The sequence below is a fragment of the Meles meles genome, chromosome 1 (genome assembly GCF_922984935.1).
Source record: "Meles meles chromosome 1, mMelMel3.1 paternal haplotype, whole genome shotgun sequence".
NCBI lineage: Eukaryota > Metazoa > Chordata > Mammalia > Carnivora > Mustelidae > Meles > Meles meles.
Genome location: NC_060066.1, coordinates 64379657 through 64400950, shown reverse-complemented (window position 1 = coordinate 64400950; position 21294 = coordinate 64379657). Strand labels below are relative to the sequence as shown.

At 35.2% G+C, this 21294-nt stretch overlaps 1 long non-coding RNA gene across 1 annotated transcript in view; it reads left to right on the top strand.

The window, feature by feature from the left end:
- The first annotated feature begins 4130 nt into the window (after positions 1-4130).
- LOC123951155 overlaps positions 4131-21294 on the top strand; it is a 68926-nt gene continuing 51762 nt past the window's right edge. Inside the window, exon 1 of the long non-coding RNA XR_006820356.1 lies at positions 4131-4218. This is a non-coding gene — a long non-coding RNA (uncharacterized LOC123951155). The remainder of the gene's footprint in view (positions 4219-21294) is intronic.

The window sequence follows — 21294 nt, the reverse complement described above, 5'->3', positions numbered from 1 at the left end:
AAAGATTATAATTGACTCCTTCTAAAATTGAAACACTTTCCAATACCACCACCAATTTATCAACTTATTTTGTGACACAAGAATGTATTTTAGAAAAGCATTCCAGCGTAATACTGATTTTGTCTGAATTCATCAGAGTCATCTTTTCCTAGGCTGTAAATCACTTAGATATCCCAAAGGAACTGGTGCTAGTGGAATGGATTCCTTTCACAATCATTTCCCACCCAGTCTCTTATTATCTCTCTTCTCTATTCTAACTGCTTATTTTCTAGAACACTCAGCTCATTGCACAAAGTCAAGGGCTCTGCCAGTGAGTGTTACGGCCAGAATGACCTTGCCCTTTTTCTTCTATCATAGGATTATATGACATGTTTGGCAGATTGTTAAACTAAATAATGTGACCTATGCATATTTTTCAAGTTGTCTACTGTCTGTAGACAAATTACTAAAAATTTGATTTATTGGGTAACTTTCCATCAAGATTAAGCTGAAACACTCTTAATAAAGTATTATGCACAACTGTAGTTCTGGTAAATCTACCAGTTTTTGTCTCTGCTTGATGATTGGTAGGACCATGATTTTTTTTTTCTGAGATTAACTATTTTTTTTTTAATTTAACAGACTCTGCGCCTAATCTCTTCATATTTTTTAGGGTAAGAATAGCTTTAAATATTTCAACATAGACTATACTTAGTTATAGTTTCTAATAGGAATAAAAATAATGATTTGGTATGTATTTGTTTATTGTCTAGATTTAAATATTCAAGTGTAGCCACACGAAATTCAAGCTTAATTAAAGCTTTCATAGTGTTAGTAAATAAGCGTTTGGTAACTTACTCTCAACTTTCAATGTACTCTTGTGTGGATTAAAAAAAAAAATCACTATCCCTCAAGTATACTCATTTTTCCAAAGAACATGAAAATATAATTATGAAAATAAATTGGCCAGGAGAAAGGAGAAGAGCAAATGAATTTTTTAAAGTTCTATTTACTTTAGAGATTCTGAAGATAACTGAGAAATTTATTTAGGATATTTTTCAGTTTCAACAGGATGTCTTAAGTTATCATAAGATTATCACTTCCACATGTATGGCTAGTATTTCTGAACTAATATTTTAGGATGCTTGAAAGAGATTCATTTCAGAAAACAATAGGGATTCTGGGTTAATAAAAGGCTTCACGTGTCAGAAGTTAGGAAACTATTACTCTTCTCTCCAGCTCTACTATTGACTTGATATGCGACCTCCAGGAAATTATTTTATCCTTTTCTCTCTTCACTGGTAAAACCAACTGCTTTAAAGATACTGTAAGACCAAATATTGATTTGATACTACCCAATTAAACAAAATCAGATTGGCAGTTCAAAACATCATGTTCTTATATGCAGTTCCCCGTTTGTTCCATGAGAACAGTTTACATATTGTTACTGGCAATATTTACTGGTAAAGTCGTTTTCCCAATTTCTTCAAAACCATATCTAGAAATGTTGAATATCAGTTCTTCAAAAAGTAGATAATTCTTGTCATCGTGCCAATCCAAACTAATGTTATGTGAGAGAAGCATGGCGATTTCCATACTTCGTTCTTTAAAGGGCACATTACCTTATTTTGGTACCTGATATGTTCTGCACAATGAAAATGAATGTCCGATAACTGGACTCCCACCTCTTCGCTCTCAAGAGCTGTAATGTCATTGCTCTTGGCTGCCACAAAGTGGCAGTGTGCCCACTAACTTCTCCATTACTGAAGCCAACGTTGGCCTTCAGAATCAACCAGGGTATGAGAACTACATCTCAAGTTTAATGTTGCCAGACAAAATACAGGAAGCCTGGTTAAATTTAAATTTCAGATAAACAACAACATACTTACACTAAAAAATTATTCAGTGTTTATCTGAAATTCAAATTTAATTGAGTGTCCAGTATTTTGATTTGCTAAGTCTGACAACTCTACTGGGTAGATTTGACTCTTGCAATCATATAATCTTTTTAAGTTGAAATATATTTATCTTTAAAGTTTTATGTAGTTTTCTCTATCTATTGAATTATAGAAACTCTGTAGTTAAGGGTATCTATATTTCACCTCTTCTACTTGACTTCTCTTTTGTTACGTGGTATAGACTCACATTTTTACTCTCATAAAAATGAATGTGTTTAGGGTTTTGGCACCAAAAAAAAAAGAATGTGTTTAAAGGCATATTTGAAGTATATTTTGAATACTGGCTACATCATTGATATTATATTAACAAGCATTTATTTATCAGACAATACATTAAAAATGTGCACAAAAGAAGTTAGAAAAGACTATTTAAAAAGGGGGCAGAAATTGACCTGAATTTTGGGGGTGGGAGGGAGGAAAAGAATTAAATGGGGAAAATAGATACAAGAACTTTTCAGATGGATGGGCAAGTATTTTTCATAGTAAAATAAATGTTTATGAAAATCTTAAATGTTTCGTCCAAGGAACTAGTTAAAATATTGAACCATTAACATGATTTATTCATTCATTCTGGTGTCCAAACAATCCTTGTATATATCATAGGCACTCCATAATGAATTAATTGAATTATTTCAAAAAATAGGAATGGGCTTGACCATGTTAATTTTTCCATCTTGAATTCACTTGAAATTTTCTCCTCTACTTTGGATGAAATCACTTCAAGCTTTATCAAGTTTCAGCAAAACTCAATCTGGCTTTTATTACATTAGTTCTATGTAAATTTTTATGTATAAAATTATGTATATTAGTTGTTTACTGCAGTAACTGGGTTTAAAATAGAATTTTTCTTTGTCTAATGTATTCAAAAGTCAGTTTAAATTTAAAACTTTCTAATTTAATACAAAGTGTCTCAGAAAACCCTGCCTTCAAACTCATTCTAACAGAGCGTTTGTGTCAAAGATATGGTTTGTGAGTTTTACCTACCATTTCTCAAAGAGCTGAAATTTATATCCTAGATCTGAACTCCAGTAAGACTGTGTTCACTTCTGCTTTCAAATCTCATCAAGTATGATCTGTGTAGGAGGGCTCCATGTTTTCCTATAAATTTACAAGATTAATAAATGATTTATTTCTTACTACAAGGAGGAGATCATGAATGAAAATCTATAAATGTTAAATTTTGCATAGTGAATCAATAACTAGATCTACCTCAAGCTGCACATACTATCTAACACAGCCATAAACAAATGCTTTCTGTTATATGTGTTACAGCTGTATGTACTGTAGCTATTCAATGGCTTTTTGGAAATTTATGCTATATTTCACCATTTCAACAATCCATATTTAGGTAAGACTTTCCTACCTTGAGCAAAGTATTACAGAGAGTTTATTATCAAATCAGTGTCTTGTTTTTTTACTATATGTGCCAGATACTCTGCTGAGTGTAATACCCCTCCAAAAAATCATTTTTTTATATTCCACTTCTTTCTAAAAAATTGTTAAGTGGCTTGTCAAGTCAAAAGAGGTTATAATTGTTAATATAGTTACAATTATAATGAGCTAACGGTCTTCAACAGCTGCTAAAGGGGATTCACTCTCTAGTGAAGAAAACAAACAGGAAACCTGAATGGTTTTAAGAATGGCGGAGAGGTAGAATTATGTTTCCTAGCATGGAACCCAATTTATAAATATTCCAAATTGCCAACTGATGACAAATAGACATTTTGATAACGTAGAGAATAGAATATAAGATTAACATTTTCTTATGGGAATCAAGTATTCTAGGAGTAACAGAGTAAATGACAATCCATTTTGGCATGAAGGAGGATGAAGGCAGAAGACATAGAACAACCATGTTTATATCTCATTCATGAACACTGTAATAGAAAGGCAGGATATTTCAATAGTACAGTAATGGAGAAAGCTTGATAAGAAGCAAATATGTAAGTCCAAACAAGAATAGCCAAGTTAAGAAGGGAAAGACTACTGTGTGGTGGGAAAGAGCATATCTATTAAACTATCTGACTCAAAGAAAGCACAAACGTCTTTATTCATGTAGAGGAGTGTATTCATGCTGGGAAAGGTGTTGCAAACAAAATACTGAATACTTCAGAATTTTAAAAAGTTATTCAATGGCAATGGATCAGCGTTTTACACAGGGCAATGAGTAATTGCTGCTCTTTGTTTATTTTTAGATAAAAGATCAGCAGCTAGAGAACACTTCTCCATGACATTTTCACAGAACACACTATCTAAGATTTACACCATTTCATCACTCAAGGTAATTTATTTCTCAAGAATACCATAAAATCTATTTAAGTCATTTCCTGTCTCCCAGTGAAACGAAAGGCATCTCTAAAGGGATTTCAGTGTATCCTTTCGAGTGTGTGTGTTTTATATTTTTGTATTTTCCCAGGAAGAAATAGAGACAGTGCCTCAATTAATACCTTATGCTTATTCTCTCATTATTCCATTCTTGGTTTCAGTAATCATTTGAAATAGATGGAGGTTGTTTGTTCAACTCTCTTAGGCTGGTTCTTATTCAGTAAAAGCCCTGGTCTGCCCTGCATTGTTTTTGTAGTCCAGTCATGAATAAATAGGATAGCTCTCCTTGCAAGTAACCTTGGGAAATTGCTTTTATTTAATAACAGTAAAGAGAAAGAGAAATTTTTGACAGTGATTAAAAGGTAAAGCCTATGCAGTCTTAATATACTGGAGAAGATCCTTGAGTATTTATTCAAAGTTGAGGGACTGTCAGTTCATCAGAGACAACAGATTGGGACTGAGGATTAAGACTCCCTGACTGAGCATAACAAATAACATGGAGGACATGGGGAGATGGAGAGGAGAAGGGAGTTGAGGGAAATTGGAAGGGGAGGTGAGCCATGAGAGACTATGGACTCTGAAAAACAACCTGAGGGTCTAGAAGGGAGGTTGGGGGAACAAGGTGGTGGGTATTAGTGAGGGCACTGTGTTGCACGGAGCCCTGGGTGTGGTGCAAAAACAATGAACACTGCTATGCTGAAAAGAAAAAAAAGAAAGATACAAAAAAAAAAAAAGACTCCCTGACTGAATTGTTAAGTTAAACATTCTTGACTAAGATATGCAAACAATCCAGGAATTAACACTCCTTGTTTTTGTTGTTGTTGTTGTTGTTGTTAAGGTAATTATGGATTCACATCTAGTTGTAAAAAAATAGTACAAAACGATCATTTAAGTCCTTTACCCAGTTTCCTCCAATGGTATCATTGTACGGTGCTGCAGCATATCATAACCACTGTATTGATATAATCCATTGATCTTATTCATATGTCTCCTTTTTTACTAGTACTTGTTTATGTGTGTATATGTGTATGAGTAGTTATATCGATTCTATCAAATGTTCAAGTTCATGTATCTACATCATAGTCAAATTGCTGGAAATTTCTATCACCAGAAGGATCCTTCACTTGCTCTTTTATAAACACACCCACCTCTCACACCCCCAGCTACTCCTCGATCCCATCCCTAACCCCTAAGAACCACAAATCTGTTCTCCATTTTGACAATTTTGTTATCTTAAAATATCATATTAATAGACTCATAGATTATGTAAACTTTAGAGATTAGCTTTTTTTCCCCCTGGAGATTCAAGCAAGTTGTTCATGTATCAATAGCTTGTTCTTTTTCTTTGCTATGCTTCAGCAGTACCATAGATTCTACAACTGTTCACCTATTGAAGAACATCTGCACTCTTTTCAGTTTGGGGCAACTATGAATAAAGTTGCTATGAACCATCATGTACCAGTTTTTATGTACACATGTCTTTTTTTCTCTGGGATAAATGCCCAGGAGTACAATAGTTTAATAAGGGATACTGGCATGTTTAATTTTAGAATTATCTTCTGACATTTTTTCCATAATAATATACCACTTCACATTTCCATCAGCAATATATGAGTGATCCAGTATATTCTAATGATTGCCAGCATTTGATGTTATCACTATTTTTTTTTTTATTTTGGCCATCCTGCTAGGCTGATAGTGATATATCTTTGCAGTTTTAATTTGCATTTACCTTATGGCTAATGAAACTAACATCTCTTCATATGTTTATTTGCCATATGTATATCCTCCTTGATGAAATGTCTGTTCATGTCTCTTGACAATTTTCTAATTGGACATTTTGCCCTCTTACTGTTGATTTTTTTAAATTACAGTATAAATTAACATATAATATTATATTGGTTTTAGATGTGCAATATAGTGATTGAATAGTTCTATACATCAAGTGTCTCAGAGCTCATCAAGTGACAGTACTCTTAATGCCCTTCACCTGTTTTACCCACTGTCCTACCCACCTCCCCTCTGGTAACCATCAGTTTATTCTCAATAGTTAAGTCTGGGGTTTTTTGTCTCCCTCTCTCTCTCTCTCTCTTTTTTTTCATTTTTTGTTTTGTTCTTAAATTCCACAGGAGTAAAATCATATGGTATTTGTCTTTCTCTGAATAAGTCATTCTCTGAATGACTTATTTCACTTGCCATTATACCCCCTACATTCACCCTTGTTGTTGCGAATGGCAAGATTTCATTCTTTTTTATGGCTGAGTAATATTCCAGTGTGCATTTATACCACTTCTTTATTCATTCATCTATCAGTGTGCACTCAGGTTACTCCCCTATTTAGGGTATTGTAAATAATGCTACAATAAACATAAAGGTGCATATAATCTTTTGAAAAAGTGTTTTGTATTCTCTGAGTAAATAACCAGTAGTAGAATTACTGGATCATAGAGTAATTTTATTTTTAATTTTTCAAGGAATCTCTGTATGTTTTCCACAATGACTGCACCAGTTTGCATTCCCAGCAATAGCACACAAAGATTCCTTTTTGTCCACATCCTCATCAACACTTGTTTCTTGTGTTCTTGATTTTAGCCATTCTGACAGGTGTGAGGTGATATGTCATGTGGTTTTGATTTGCATTTCCCTGATGATTAGTTATGCTGAGCATCTTTTCATGTGTCTGTTGGCCATCTGAAAGTCTTCATTGGAGAAATGTTTGTTCATGTCTTCTGCCCATTTTTGGACTGGATTATTGGGTTTTTTTGGTGTTGAGTTGTATAAGGTCTTTATATATTTTGGATACTAACCCTTTAATGGATAAGTCATTTGCAAATATCTTCTCCCATTCAGTAGACTGTCTTTTAGTTCTTCATTGTTTCTTTTGCTGTGCAGAAGCTTTTTATTTTAATGTAGTCCTGCCCTTGCCTCAAGATAAAACCTAGAACAATGTTGCTACACCGATGTCAGAGAAATTACTACCTCTGTTCTCATCTGGGATTTTTATGGTTTCAGGTCTGATATTTAGGTCTTCAACCCATTTTTAGTATATTTTTGTATATGGTATGAGAAAGAGTCCATTTTCATATTTTGCAGGCAGTTGTCCAGTTTTCCCAACACAATTTGTTAGAGAGACTATCTTTTCCTTTTTGTGTATTCTTGCCTCCCTTGTTGAAAATTAATTGATCATATAACCATAGGTTTATATCTAGTCTCTCAATTCTGTTCCATTGATCCAAGTGTCTATTTTGTGCCAGTATCATATTGTTTTGATGACTACAACTCTGTTGTAGAAATCTTGAAATCTGGGATATAATATTCCAGGTTTGTTCTTCTTTTTCAGGATTAGTTTGACTATTAGGGTCTTTTATGGTTTCACACAAATTTTAGGATTGTTAATTCTAGAGATATGAAAAACACTGATGGTATTTTAATGGGGATTGCCTTAAATGTGTAGATTGCTTTGGGTAGTATGGGCATTTTAACAATATTTGTTCTTCCAATCCATGAGCATGAAATGTCTTTTCATTTGTTTATGTCATCTTTAATTTCTTTCATCAATGTTTTATAGTTTTCAGAATACAGGTCTTTCACCTCCTTGGTTAAGTTTATTCCTAGGTATTTTATTATTGTTGATGCAATTGTAAATAAGATTGTCAATTTCTCTTTCTGCTTCTTCATTATTAATGCATAGAAATGCAACAGATTTCTGTATATTGATTTTGTATCCTGCAAATGCACTGAATTTGTTTATCAGTTCTAGTAGGGTTTTTGGGGGGGGGGGGGTTGGTGGAGTCTTCTGGGTTTTCTATATATAGTACCATGTCATTTGCAAATAGCGAAAATTTTACTTCTTTCTTACCAATTTGGATATCTTTATTTTTTTGTTGTTGTCTGATTGTTGTGTCTAGGACTTTGAATAAACACAGTGAGAGAGAACATTCTTATCTTATTCCTGATTCAATTTCATTGCTGGTAATTGGTCTGTTCAGATTTTCTATTTCTTCCTAATTCAGTTCAAGTAGACTGTATGTTTCTGGAATTTATAGAAAACCATGTTTTCTAGGTTGTCCAATTTTTTGGAATGTAGGTTTTCATAATATTCTCTTATAATACATTGTGTTTCTGTGAGGTCAGTTGTTATTTCTCCTTTTTCACTTCTGGTTTTGTAATTTGAGTCCTTTCTCAATTTGTGTTTTTGATGAATCTGGCTAAAGGTTGTCAGTTCTCTTGATCTCTTCAAAGAACCACCTCCTGGTTTCATTGATCTAATTTTTCTTTTTTTAGTTTCTTTTTTTGTTGTTGTCGTTGTTCTTGCTTTATTATTTCCTTCCTTCTACTGATTTTGAGTTTTGCTTCTTGTTCTTTTTCTAGCTCCTTTAGGTGTAAAGTTACATTGTTTATTTGAAAATTTTCTTTCTTCTTTTTTTAAAATATTTATTTATTTGAAGAGAGAAAGAGAGTAGGGGGAGAAAGGCAGAGGGAGAGAATCTTTCAAGCAGACTCCCCACTGAGTGCAGAGCCTGAAACAGGGCTCAATCCCATGACCCAAGAGATCATGGTCTGAGGTGAAACTGAGAGTCTGAGGCTTAACTGACTGAACCATACAGATGCCTCAAAGATTTTTCTTGCCTCTGAAGGTAGGCCTGTATTGCTATGAACTTCTTTCTTAGAGCAGTTTTTACTGTATCCCAAAGATGTTGGCCGATTGGTTTTTCATTTCTATTTGTCTGCATGTATTTTTTATTTCCTTTTTGATTACTTGGTTGACCCATTCATTGTTTAGTAGCATGTTATTTAATATTAACATATTTGTGGTCTTTCCAGATTTTTTCTTGTGGTTGATTTCTAGTGTTGTGGTCAAAAAAGATGCATGGTAATGCTTCAGTCTTTTCAAAGTTTTGATACTTGCTTTGTGGCCTACCATGTGACTGATTCTGGAGAATGTTCCATGTGTACTTGGAACAATGTGTTTTACTGTTAACAATGTGTTCTGCTGTCTTAAGATGGAATGTTCTGAATATATCTGTTAGACTATCTGGTCCAATGTGTCATTAAAAGCCACTATCTCCTTGTTGATTTTCTGTTGGGATGTTCTCTCCAATGATGGAAGTAAGGTGTTAAAATCCCCTACTATTATTGTACTACTATCTGTTTCTTCCTTTACGTTTGCTAATAGCTGCTTTATGTGTTTGGGTGCTCCCATGTTGGGTGTGTAAATATTTACAATTGTTATTTCTTCTTGTTGGATTGATCTCTCTAAAGTTATACAATGTCCCTATCTCTTGTTAGTCTTGTTTAAACTCTGTTTTTTTTCAATATAAAGTATTGTTACCCCAACTTTCTTTTGATATCCATTTGCCTGATAAATGCTTTTCCATCCTTCACTTTCAATCTGCATGTACCTTAGGTCTGAAATCTGTAGCCAGCATATAGATTGGTCTTGCCTTTTTACCATTCTATCATCCAACGTCTTGACTGGAGCATATAGTCCATTTACATTCAAAGTAATTATTGATAGGTATGTAGTTATTGCCTTTTTGTTACTTGTTCTATGGTTGCTTTCATAGATCTTCTCTGTCCCTTTTTCTCCTGCTCTCTTCCTTCCAGGTTTTTTTGGATTTCTTTTTTTTTTTTTTTTTAAGATTTTATTTATTTATTTGACAGACAGAGATCACAAGTAGAGAGAGAGGCAGGTAGAGAGAGAGAGAGAGAGGAGGAAGCAGGCTCCCCGCCAAGCAGAGAGCCCGATGCGGGGCTCAATCCCAGGACCCTGGGATCATGACCTGAGCGAAAGGCAGAGGCTTTAACCCACTGAGCCACCCAGGCGCCCCTTTTTTGGATTTCTTTAGTGTTAACCTGGATTCTTGCTCTTTATTTTTTTGCATATCTATTACTGGGTTTGGATTTGTGGTTGTTACTAGGTTTATGTATAACATCTTATTCATATAGCAGTCTATATAAAGCTGATGGTTGCTTAAGTTTGAACCGTTCTAAAAACATTAAGTTTTTACTCTTCCCTCCCATATTTTAGTTATATGGTGTCATATTTTACGTCCTTCTATTTTGTGAATCCCTTGACTGATTCTTATAAGCAAACTTAATTTTACTGCTTTTATGTTTCCTACTTTTCTTAGTCTTGTTTATGGTCTTTCCTTTCCACTCACAGAGTTCCCTTTAACTTATCATGTAAGATTGGTTTAGTGGTGGTGAATTCCTTTAACTTTTGCTTGTCTGGGAAATTGTATCTCCGCTTCTATTCTGACTGATAGCCTTGTTGGATAGAGTATTCTTAGATTTTTTCCTTTTAGCACTGTGAATTTACCTTGGCCCTCCCTTCTGTCCTGCAAAGTTCCTGCTGAAAAATCAGTTGATAGCTTTGTAGGGTTTCCCCTATAAGTAACTGTTTTCATTTCTCTTGCTGTTTTTAAAAATTCTTTTTTTATACCTACTTTTTGACATTTTAATTATTATGTGTTTTGCTATGGACCTCCTTGGGTTGATCTTGTTGGGGGCTCTCTGTGTCTCCTCAATTTCGATGTCTTTTTTCCTTCTCCAGATTCAGGAAATTTTCAGCTATTATTCCTTCACATAAATTTTCTGCCCCCTTTTCTCTCTTTTCTTCCATGTAAATGTTATTACACATGATAGTGTCACTGAGTTCCCTTAATCTAGTCTCACTTTTTAATTATTTGTTTTTCTCTCTCCTGTTCAGCTTGGTTGCTTTTTATTCATTTGTCCTCCAGGTCACTGATCCATTTTTCTGTTTCCTCTAGTGTATTTTTCATTTCATTTATTGAGTTTTTTTTTATCTCTAATTGATTCTTTTTTTTTTTTTATTTTTAACTAGGGAAATCAGTTCTTTTTTTTTTCCCATTTTATTTATTTTTTCAGCATAACAGTATTCATTCTTTTTGCACAACACCCAGTGCTCCATGCAAAACGTGCCCTCCCCATTACCCACCATCTGTTCCCCCAACCTCCCACCCCTGACCCTTCAAAACCCAAAACCCTCAGGTTGCCCCAACCTCCCACCCCTGACCCTTCAAAACCCTCAGGTTGTTTTTCAGAGTCCATAGTCTCTTATGGTTCGCCTCCCCTCCCCAATGTCCATAGCCCGCTCCCCCTCTCCCAATCCCACCTCCCCCCAGCAACCCCCAGTTTGTTTTGTGAGATTAAGAGTCATTTATGGAGACAAACCATAAATGACTCTAATTGATTCTTTTTTATGTTTTCTATCTCTTTGTTGAAAGCCTCACTGAGGCCTGCCACTCTTTTCTCAAGTCCAATGAATATCTTTATGATCATTGCTTTAAATTCTCTATCAGGCATATTGCTTATCTCCTCTTTGTTCAGCAATATTGCTGTGATTTTATCCTGTTCTTTCACTTGGAACATATTATTCTGTCTCCTGATTTTCTCTAACTCTCTGCTCTTGAAAGTAGTGGCCTTATGAAGAAGAGGTTCTGTCATGCCCTGAAGTGCAATGTCCCCTGTTCACCAAAACCTGGCACATCAGGGATGTCTTCTATGTGTGTTGCATGTGCCCTCCTGTTGTGACTAGGGTGTATTTGTCTTCAGTTCAATTGTCTGCAATGGCTCTTTTTGCCTGTTGTGGGCAGAGTTTGGTCTCTGTGTTGTTAATGGGCTGGTTTGGGGCTGCCTTGGGTTACAGTTGAGATGAGACCAGGCATTTACCAGAGATGCAGTAGCACCAAATTGTAGGGCACTTTCCCTGTATTGTCTTCTGAAAAGCTTTTGGCAGTGCACAGGCCCCATAGTCTGACCCTGTGTCTATCCTCAGCCCACTGCTAGTGTTGCAGGTAGGATGATGTGTGTGGTTATCATCCCATCTCTTTGGGGCAGGAGTCATTTTGGAGTGGTGCTGGCCCCTGTTGAGGTTACTTGTACCCTGCCAGGCTGATGGTACCACTTTGGATGGACTCTTGTCAAGGGCATGTTGGAGGGTGTGCCTGCAAGAGAATACAGTGATAGGTCATGGGATGCTAGCAAAGTCCACACTGACCCACTCTCAGAGGGAAACTGCAGCTAGCCTGGAAAATTCCTGTCCAGGCCAGGATGGATGGGGCAGGTGCACAGAATAACACGGGGACAGGGCACACCTTTGCAAACTAGGTAGAGAGTGTTAGTACTGTGCTCATTCCTGCACATATCAGTTTACCTAGGCTGGAGGTCAGGGGAGGGAAATGCCCGCCACTTCTTCAAGAAGTCTCTCACAGATTCCTGTCCCTCCAGCACACACTCTGAGATTATTAAATAAATCTTCTTCTTGTATATCCCAGACATTTTTCAAATTACTGCTTCTATGCTGTATCTCAGTGAAACTATTTGTTGAGCTGCCTCTTTAAGGACAAGGAATCAGTTTCCTATCCCTTTGGTTCCCAGAGCCAAACCTCTGATTTTTAAAGTTCCAGGTGTTAAACCCCACTGATTATAAAAACTCTTGAAACCAGGCCTCTCTGGTTTTCAAAGCCAAATATTATGGGAATTCATTTTCCCAGTGTGAGTCCTCTGTGCCTAGGGTGCCTAGTTTGGGGTCTGCTCCCCTCCACTCTCTGAGCTCACAGTGTCCCTCCATTGCAGACAGTCCCATAGGTCCATTTGGCTCTGAACCCTGGCTCTGCCATTCCTATACTCTTTTATGTGGCCTCTTCTCTACAGTTAGCTGTGGAGAGTCTTCCTGGGTAGACTTCAAGTCATTTTCTGGGTTATTTAGACTGATGTAGGCATTATCTAGTTGTGGTCCATGGGATGAGGTGAGCCTAGTGTCCTTCTACTCTGCCACCTCCCCCAGAAGCACCTCTTACTGTTGAGTTCTGAGAGTTCTTTGTATTCTCTGGATACTAGCTGTTAGTGGGATATGTAAATCAGGTGACCAGACAAACTATAGACTGGAGAAAATATTTGAAAACTACATATCCAACCAAGGATAATATCCATAGACTACAAAGAATTCTCATTGGACTAGGTCCAATTTATTATTTGATCCTGGATCAAGTCCAGGAACTCTGGTCCAAAATATTTTTCACTATTTATTTCTATAAAAGTTTTCTAGTTTTACATTTTACATTTAAGCCCATTGTCCATTTTGAGTTAATTTTTGTAAAAATGTAAGCTTATTTAATGAAAAGGCTATCCTACCTCACTGAATGGCTTTTGCACACTTATCAAAATCAGTTGAGCATATTCGTGTGGATTGATTGCTGGTCCTAGATTCTATTTCATGGTTCTAGGTACTTCTCTCATAATACCATGCTGTCTTGATTCCTGCAACTACATAGTAAGCCTTCCTGTCAGGTAGAGTGACACCTCAAAATTTAGTCTTACTTGTCAAGATTGTTTTTTATCTGTGTTAAGATCTGTTTCCTTTCATATAAATTTTAGAGTAAACATATCTATATCACCAACAACGGCAAAAACCCCACAGGGATTTTGATAGGAAAGACATTAAAACTATAAATAAATGTAGGCCAAATTGACCTCTTTATAGTATCTTCTTGTCCATGAACATAGATGTTTTTCTCCTTATTTAGATCTTTTTTATTTCATCAGCATTTAGTAATTTTCAGCACAAAGATACTATATATATTTATTAGACTTAAACCCAAGTATTTCCTTTTCTTGGGAGCAATTATAAGTGATACCATGTTTTTAATTTCAAACTCTACATGTTCATATAGTATTCAGCAACTGATTTTGTTATTTTGAGCTTGTACTATCCTTTGACATTGCTGAACTTACCTAGTAAGTAAATTCTAGGAAGGTTTTTTTGGTTGATTCCTGGGGATTTTCTATGTAAACAATCAGGTCATATGCAAAGAGAAACAATTTTACTTCCTTTTAACCAATCCATATGCCTTATATTTCTTTTCCTGTCTTATTACTAGAACTTTCAAGGCCATGTGGAGTGAGTTTTTATTTGTTGCTTAAATCTTCCCATTAGAACAAAAGCATATGAAACCAGAGACCACCTGTTTTGTTCATTTCCTATACCTAGTGTCTGTTGGAGTACCTGGCACGTAGAGACATATAGAAAGTATTTGTTAAATGAGCAGTTGGTGGATGAATAAATGAATAGGTGACCACATGCATACATGAATGATGTATTAGAAGAAAAAAATCAGAATATATGACAGATTCTACTATTCACTCTCACCAAAGAACTAGTGATAAAACTTGACTGTGCTGCTAACAGTTTGGTCTCTCCCACCTACTCTGTCCTTTACTTTGTTCCAATCATTATCATCCTCCCATTGGGCACTGTTGGAAATCCATATTTCTTTTCAGAACGTTTACTGATAATCACAAAGAGTCTTGACAAATTAATATGCTGAAAGTGATAAATAATTTATTTCCTGTCTAAATTTTCTTTCCTTTTAATTTACGTGGTTCGTACTGGGCTACCTGCTTGATTTCTTAACAGAAATGCATTTATACATTTATTAGACAAATATTATTGAGAATCTATTATGTGCCAGGCAATGTTTTATGTATTTCTCTCTCTCTCTTAAGTTGAATGCTCTATACGGTTCTTCCTTGCAACTGTGCTCTCTACATGGCATCAGTATTCCCTGAAAGATCAGTATTCTCTATATGCTATATGTATGGAAAGCCTTTCAAGATGGGGGAAAAAAATCACTTCCAGCCCTGAGTATATAATGAAAATAGATACTTCATTTTCCAGAAAAAATAACAGCCTAATGCTTCCTGTGTACACCATTAAAACATTTTAAAAAGTTTCTGGAAACATCAAGTGATGTACATTATTGTTTCCTCATATTCAAGAAGACATCAGTTATAGTATCATTAGGTTTGTTTAAGAACAAAAATAAAATTATTAAATAAGCAAAATATTAAGAATGATGGGTTTGGAAATAATGAGAATTAGTGAAGAAAACATTGTTTATGTGGAAATAAATTTGGAAAAGAGACAAAAATAAAAATAGGAGCCTTTTCACAATGGTTGTCTTGTTCTTCAGTCAGACATCTTAGATCATCAGAGTTCTGTTTTCCTAGTGAGGTAGCCTTCAGGTTACCAAGCTACCACTGGTTTCCTGATGCCATAAAATTTAACTGTGCCTACAAAGCAACTTCTGAAGATAAATAGAAATTTTCCCTTACAGGATAAACAGGGATTGTAAATTGGAACTTGTATTCAACTCCACCAACTGGTTGGTCAATAACTAATACACTGTAATTAGTTTAACTTTATATGATCAAGATATATTATGCAATGCTCTTTCCTAGTCTCCTGCAGCAGTAAAAGCTTTTCCTTCTTTATCCATATGCTTGAGTTCAGGTTTAAGTCTGTGGATGGATGCCTTATAGAATGCTGGAGTGGTTCCTGATATTCTTAGTACATGCAATATTGGTGTTTATTCTGCCTTCCTTGATTCTGGACAAATTTATTTCCCATTTGAAGTATAAACAGATTATATGCTTTATGAATAAACCATAATGATGGAATGTCCTCTACATTTCATGTAAATAACATAAGGCTTAGAGAAAAAAATGAATTTATTCATTCATTTATTCATTCATCTAAAAAAATATTACTTGATAGACTTCTATATACAATCTAGGGGGTGGACATGAGATAAAGTCCCCAGCTTCATGCAGCATACATTCCAGAGTTACCAGATCATAAACAAAGCAATAAATAAATGAGATACTCATAGACTGTGATGAGTGTCATGAATGAAATAAGAAGGCAGATATATGGAGTGACCAAAGGAGTATATTTTTGCTTGAATGAACAGAGACCTCTCCAGTGGCCTTTACACAGCATCCCAACAAATAGAGTTCTCCAATCTGCAAGAATATGTCCAGACCCTGAGCAATCTATCTGTCACAAAGCAACTCCCCACTTTTAAACAGCTCTGTCACTTAACTTTAATTTATCAGGCCTTTAATTTAGTGAGAAAAGTGTTATAATTATCAAAAATTATCTTTAAAATGCTAATGGCCAGATTTTTCTGTGCCATTTCAAATAATGTATCCCCTCCTTAATGATTGTGATCCTTCCATCATCATGATATTACATACTCTAGTTTTTTTTAATGGCAATAATATTTAACTCTTTACTTATATAGAATATTATTTTGATGTAATGTAGTGTGTAATTATCTGTTTTCTGTTGTGCACCTTTCTCTCATACTGTTTGGTGATGCCACCTTTGTCACATCTCGAACTTATGAATAATAGTCTAAGTTCTATTGCAAAAATTTTAATTTTTATATTTAGTCTTTAAGTGTCTGCCTTCAGCTCAGGTCATGATCCCAGGGTCCTGGGATCGAGCCCTGCATCAGGCTTCCTGCTCAGTGGGAAGCCTGCTTCTCCCTCTCCCACTCCCCCTGCTTGTGCTCCCTCTCTCACTATGTCTCTCTCTGTCAAATGAATAAAATCTATTTTTTAAAATGTTTATACTTATAAATAAAGTTGTCTACTTTACTGTTCTGGAGTCTCTTTCCTCAGTTTTGATGTCAAGTTTCCACCAACTTCATAAAACACTCTGAATAGAACAGACTTCTTTGTTTTTTTAAATCTTGGAATAATTTACACAACAGAGAAATCTTTTCCTTGCCATTTAAAAAATAAGCTCATCAAAGTCTAACAAGATACTTCCCTGAACAAAGTTATTTTACACACACTTGTTTTACTTCTTCTGTGATTATCAGTCAATTCAGATCTCTAAAGCCAGTTTTGACTAATTTATATTTCTGTATATAATGTCCTATTTCTTCAAGATTTTCAAATATATAACCATAGAATTATCGTCACTGTAGTCAAGTTTCATCTCTTGCTCATCTCATTAAAAAGTTACTCATTTTTGGGGCAGAAGATATGAACAGACACTTCTCCAATGAAGACATACAAATGGCTATCAGACACATGAAAAAATGTTCATCATCTCTAGCCATCAGGGAGATTCAAATTAAAACCACATTGAGATACCACCTGACACCAGTTAGAATGGCCAAAATTAGCAAGACAGGAAACAACGTGTGTTGGAGAGGATGTGGAGAAAGGGGAACCCTCTTACACTGTTGGTGGGAATGCAAGTTAGTGCAGCCACTTTGGAGAACAGTGGGGAGATTCCTGAAGAAATTAAGAATAGAGCTTCCCTATGACCCTGCAATTGCACTGCTAGGTATTTACCCCAAAGATACAGATGTAGTGAAAAGAAGGGCCATCTGTACCCCAATGTTTATTGCAGCAATGGCTACGGTCGCCAAACTGTGGAAAGAACCAAGATGCCCTCCAACAGATGAATGGATAAGGAAGATGTGGTCCATATACACAATGGAGTATTATGCCTCCATCAGAAAGGATGAATACCCAACTTTTGTAGCAACATGGACGGGACTGGAAGAGATTATGCTGAGCAAAATAAGTCAAGCAGAGAGAGTCAAGTATCATATGGTCTCACTTATTTGTGGAGCATAACAAATAACATGGAGGACATGGGGAGAGGGAGAGGAAAGGGAGTTGAGGGAAACTGGAAAGGGAGATGAACCATGAGAGACTATGGACTCTGAAAAACAACCAGAGGGTTTTGAAGGGGCGGAGGGGGTGGGAGGTTGAGGAACCAGGTGGTGGGTAATAGGGAGGGCACGTACTGCATGGAGCACTGGGTGTGATGCCAAAACAATGAACACTGTTATGCTGTAAATAAACAAATTTTAAAAAAAAGTATACTTATCATGATGAGTACTAAGTAATGATGTATAGACATGTTGAATCACACTATATTGTATACCTGAAACTAATATAACACTGTATGTTAGCTATACTGGAATTAAAATTTAAAAATTAAAAAAAAAAGTTACTCATTTTTTATTGAGTTTTTGTCCTCTTTAAAATCAGAAGTTTGTCTTATCTGATTGTTTCTACTACATGACAAGTTCCTGAATATATTTGTAGTTGCTTTCTGTGGCTGCTATAACAAATTGTACAAATTTGGTGTCTGAAAATAACACAAATTTATCATTTCATTGTTGTGTAGGACAGAACTGGTGTAGGTCTTCCTGGACTAAAATACAGTAGTCATGACTGTACTCCTATCTGAAGGTGCCAGGGGTGATTCTGTTTCCTTGTTTTTGCAGCTTCAAGAGGCCACCTCTATTCCTTGTCTTCAGTTCCATTTCTCCTCCTACAATGCTGGACACAGGTGGTCCAGCTCTTCCACATTGCATCACTAGACCTTCTGTAGTTACATCTGCCTCTGATGCTGTCTTTTCTTCTCTTCCACTGTAAGGACCCTTGTGATTCCATTGAGTCCATCTGGATTAGCTTGGATAACCTTCCTATTTTAAAACCAACTAATGAGTCACCTTATTTCTCTCACAACATAATTCCCCTTTGCTGTGTAACATAACATATTTATAGGTTCCAGGGATCAGGGCATGGATATCTGGGAGGGATGGGGAAACATGTTATTCTGCTTACCAATATATCAATTACACTATTGATGTTTTACATCATCTTTCTGCTTTCATTTTATTGTTTCTTCTTGCTTCCTTGATGTAATTTTACTGCCATTTAAAATGCTTCAGTAGAGTGGTTAGCTTATTTATTTTCATTTTCTAACAAAAGGTTTTAAATCAATGAATTTCCCTTTAAGAGCTGCTTTAGCTGCATCCCTGAGGTTTTAAAAATCGTGTCTAGATAGTTTCTAAGTATTAGAAATGGTAGATTTAAATTTACATGTGTTTGTGTTATCTTTAAATAAATTTTATTTATTTTTATTTTTATTAGAAAATGGTTGATTCATTTTTTCTTTGAAGTTTTCTTTGTCATATAATATGAGAGCTATATTTAGGAACATTCCACCAAGTGAGTAGTTTCTACTCATGGCAGACCAAATTTTTCTTACTGATAACAATAATAATAATAGCATTTTTAAGAGTTTATCTGGTACTATGCTATGCAATTATAAATATTATCTTATTTAATCTACATAATCATACCGTGACTAGACATTGTTAACATCTTCCATTTACAAAGGGAGAAAGGAAGTCACATAGCTAGTAAACAAGAAAAACAACACAAATTTCGTTATATGCATTATTCAATTTTAAAGAAATACGTTCCTACAATATTTTTTCTTTTTTTTTAAATCTGTTTTAATTTTTTAAATCTCAGGGCTGAGTAAAGTAGCAAAAATTCTCATAATTCTGTTTTTATTTATTTCTTTGGACTTATATAATTTTTGTTTTATGTAGTTTGATGTTAGTTTGATCAGCATGTGCTATCTCAGAATTACATTTTTAATTGTAAAGATAAGCTTTTTTGTAAGATTTTTCCTCTAATTACAAATGATCCCTTTAATTTAATACCTTTTCTAGTTTGCCTACAGTTAATATTATACCCATACTTCCCTCATATTCTTTCTTTGTTTTTCACTGATAGTTCTGCCTTTTTTTTTTAAAGATTTTATTTATTTATTTGACAGAGAGAGAAAAAGAGGTCACAAGGAGACAGAGACGCAAGCAGAGAGAGAGGGGGAAGCAGGCTCCCTGCTGAGCAGTGTGCCCAGATGTGGGGCTTGATCCCAGGACCCAGAGACCATGACCTGAGCCAAAGGCAGAGGCTTAACCCACTGAGCCACCCATGTGCCCCTGCCCATTTGTTTTTAATATTTTGCTTCACTTTGTTAGATTTATAATGTATGCATGATTTTTAGCTGGATTTTGTTTAGTAAGCTAATCCAAGAGTCTTCATTTTTAGAAGTTTTAAAATGATTTTTGTTTACTTCCATAACTGATTATTTCAGCTTCGCTTTTATCAGCTTATTTTATACATCTGTCTTACTTGTTTTACATTTTCTGCTTTGTGAAATACTACAGAATATGCTCTTAGCTTTTGTCTTCTCTACTGTTTTAAAAAGTAATCAATATATTTTTAACAGTACTAGTGGTTATCATGACTTTTCAAAGACATTCTTGAGGCATAATTCTTTAATTATCCAAGTTTTATACAAATATAATATCTTTAGACTGTTCTATATGTGAGTTGAGGATTTGATTGGCTTTTACTTACTATTTTCTCTATTCTACTTACCAGTCTTATTTTAAAAATCTAAGCAGATTTAATCTCAAATTATTAATCATTTTCTATTCTTGCATTTATATATATTATTCTGGATTAAATGTGAAAATATGGATAAACCTCATGCAACGCTTTCCTTTTTACCACTTTCCTCTCTTAGCTAAAAAGTAAGCATTCTGAGAAAACTGAACAGGAGTTTAAAAAAAAAAAAGAAAGAAAGAAAAATAACAACTAACCATCTGCAGATTTCCCACTTCTTGATTTTCGACTGGATTTCATTCACTAGAGCCTCTTCCCTGAATTTATTCCCAACGGAACTGTCTGAGTGCTGAGCACCCAGAGCTACCCCATTATTTCTCTATGGTTCCACTATCTGCACCATTTCAGGGTCAGCACATTCTGTATGGAATTCCTTTTCCACCCACCCCATCACTTAGATAACTTTTTTTCACTTCATATCTCAGGTCTTAAACAGCTCAAATATAGTATCCTCAAGGATACTTTCCCCATCTCTTAAATAAGTCAGGTTCAGGTTTGTCTGAGGTTTATAATTATACATTTGTTTGTCTATTTTTTCTATATATATTAATGACATGTTAAACTAACTTGTAAATTCTGAAGGGGAGCAGAATATGCCACCCAAAATATGACTCTCTGGAATAAGATTAGTTTGAACTAGTCATTTAAAAAAAGAAGAAGAAGAGAAAAGCAGACAGGAGAAGTCTGAAAACCCAGTATAAATTTCCTCTTTACATTTATAAGGGAAATCTCTGTTTGTAAATGTGTCTCCTTCCCCCCAGAAAAAGAGGGAAATAACTAAATCTCCAGAAACTCTTATCAATGGAGAAGGCCAAAACTAATATCTGCATAACAACTACACCCTCCTTTACTGTGCTTTGCCTGAAAACCTCCCATAACTGGCTTCTCACCCCTCTATACACTTTTGTCATTAGCTGGAGATGGT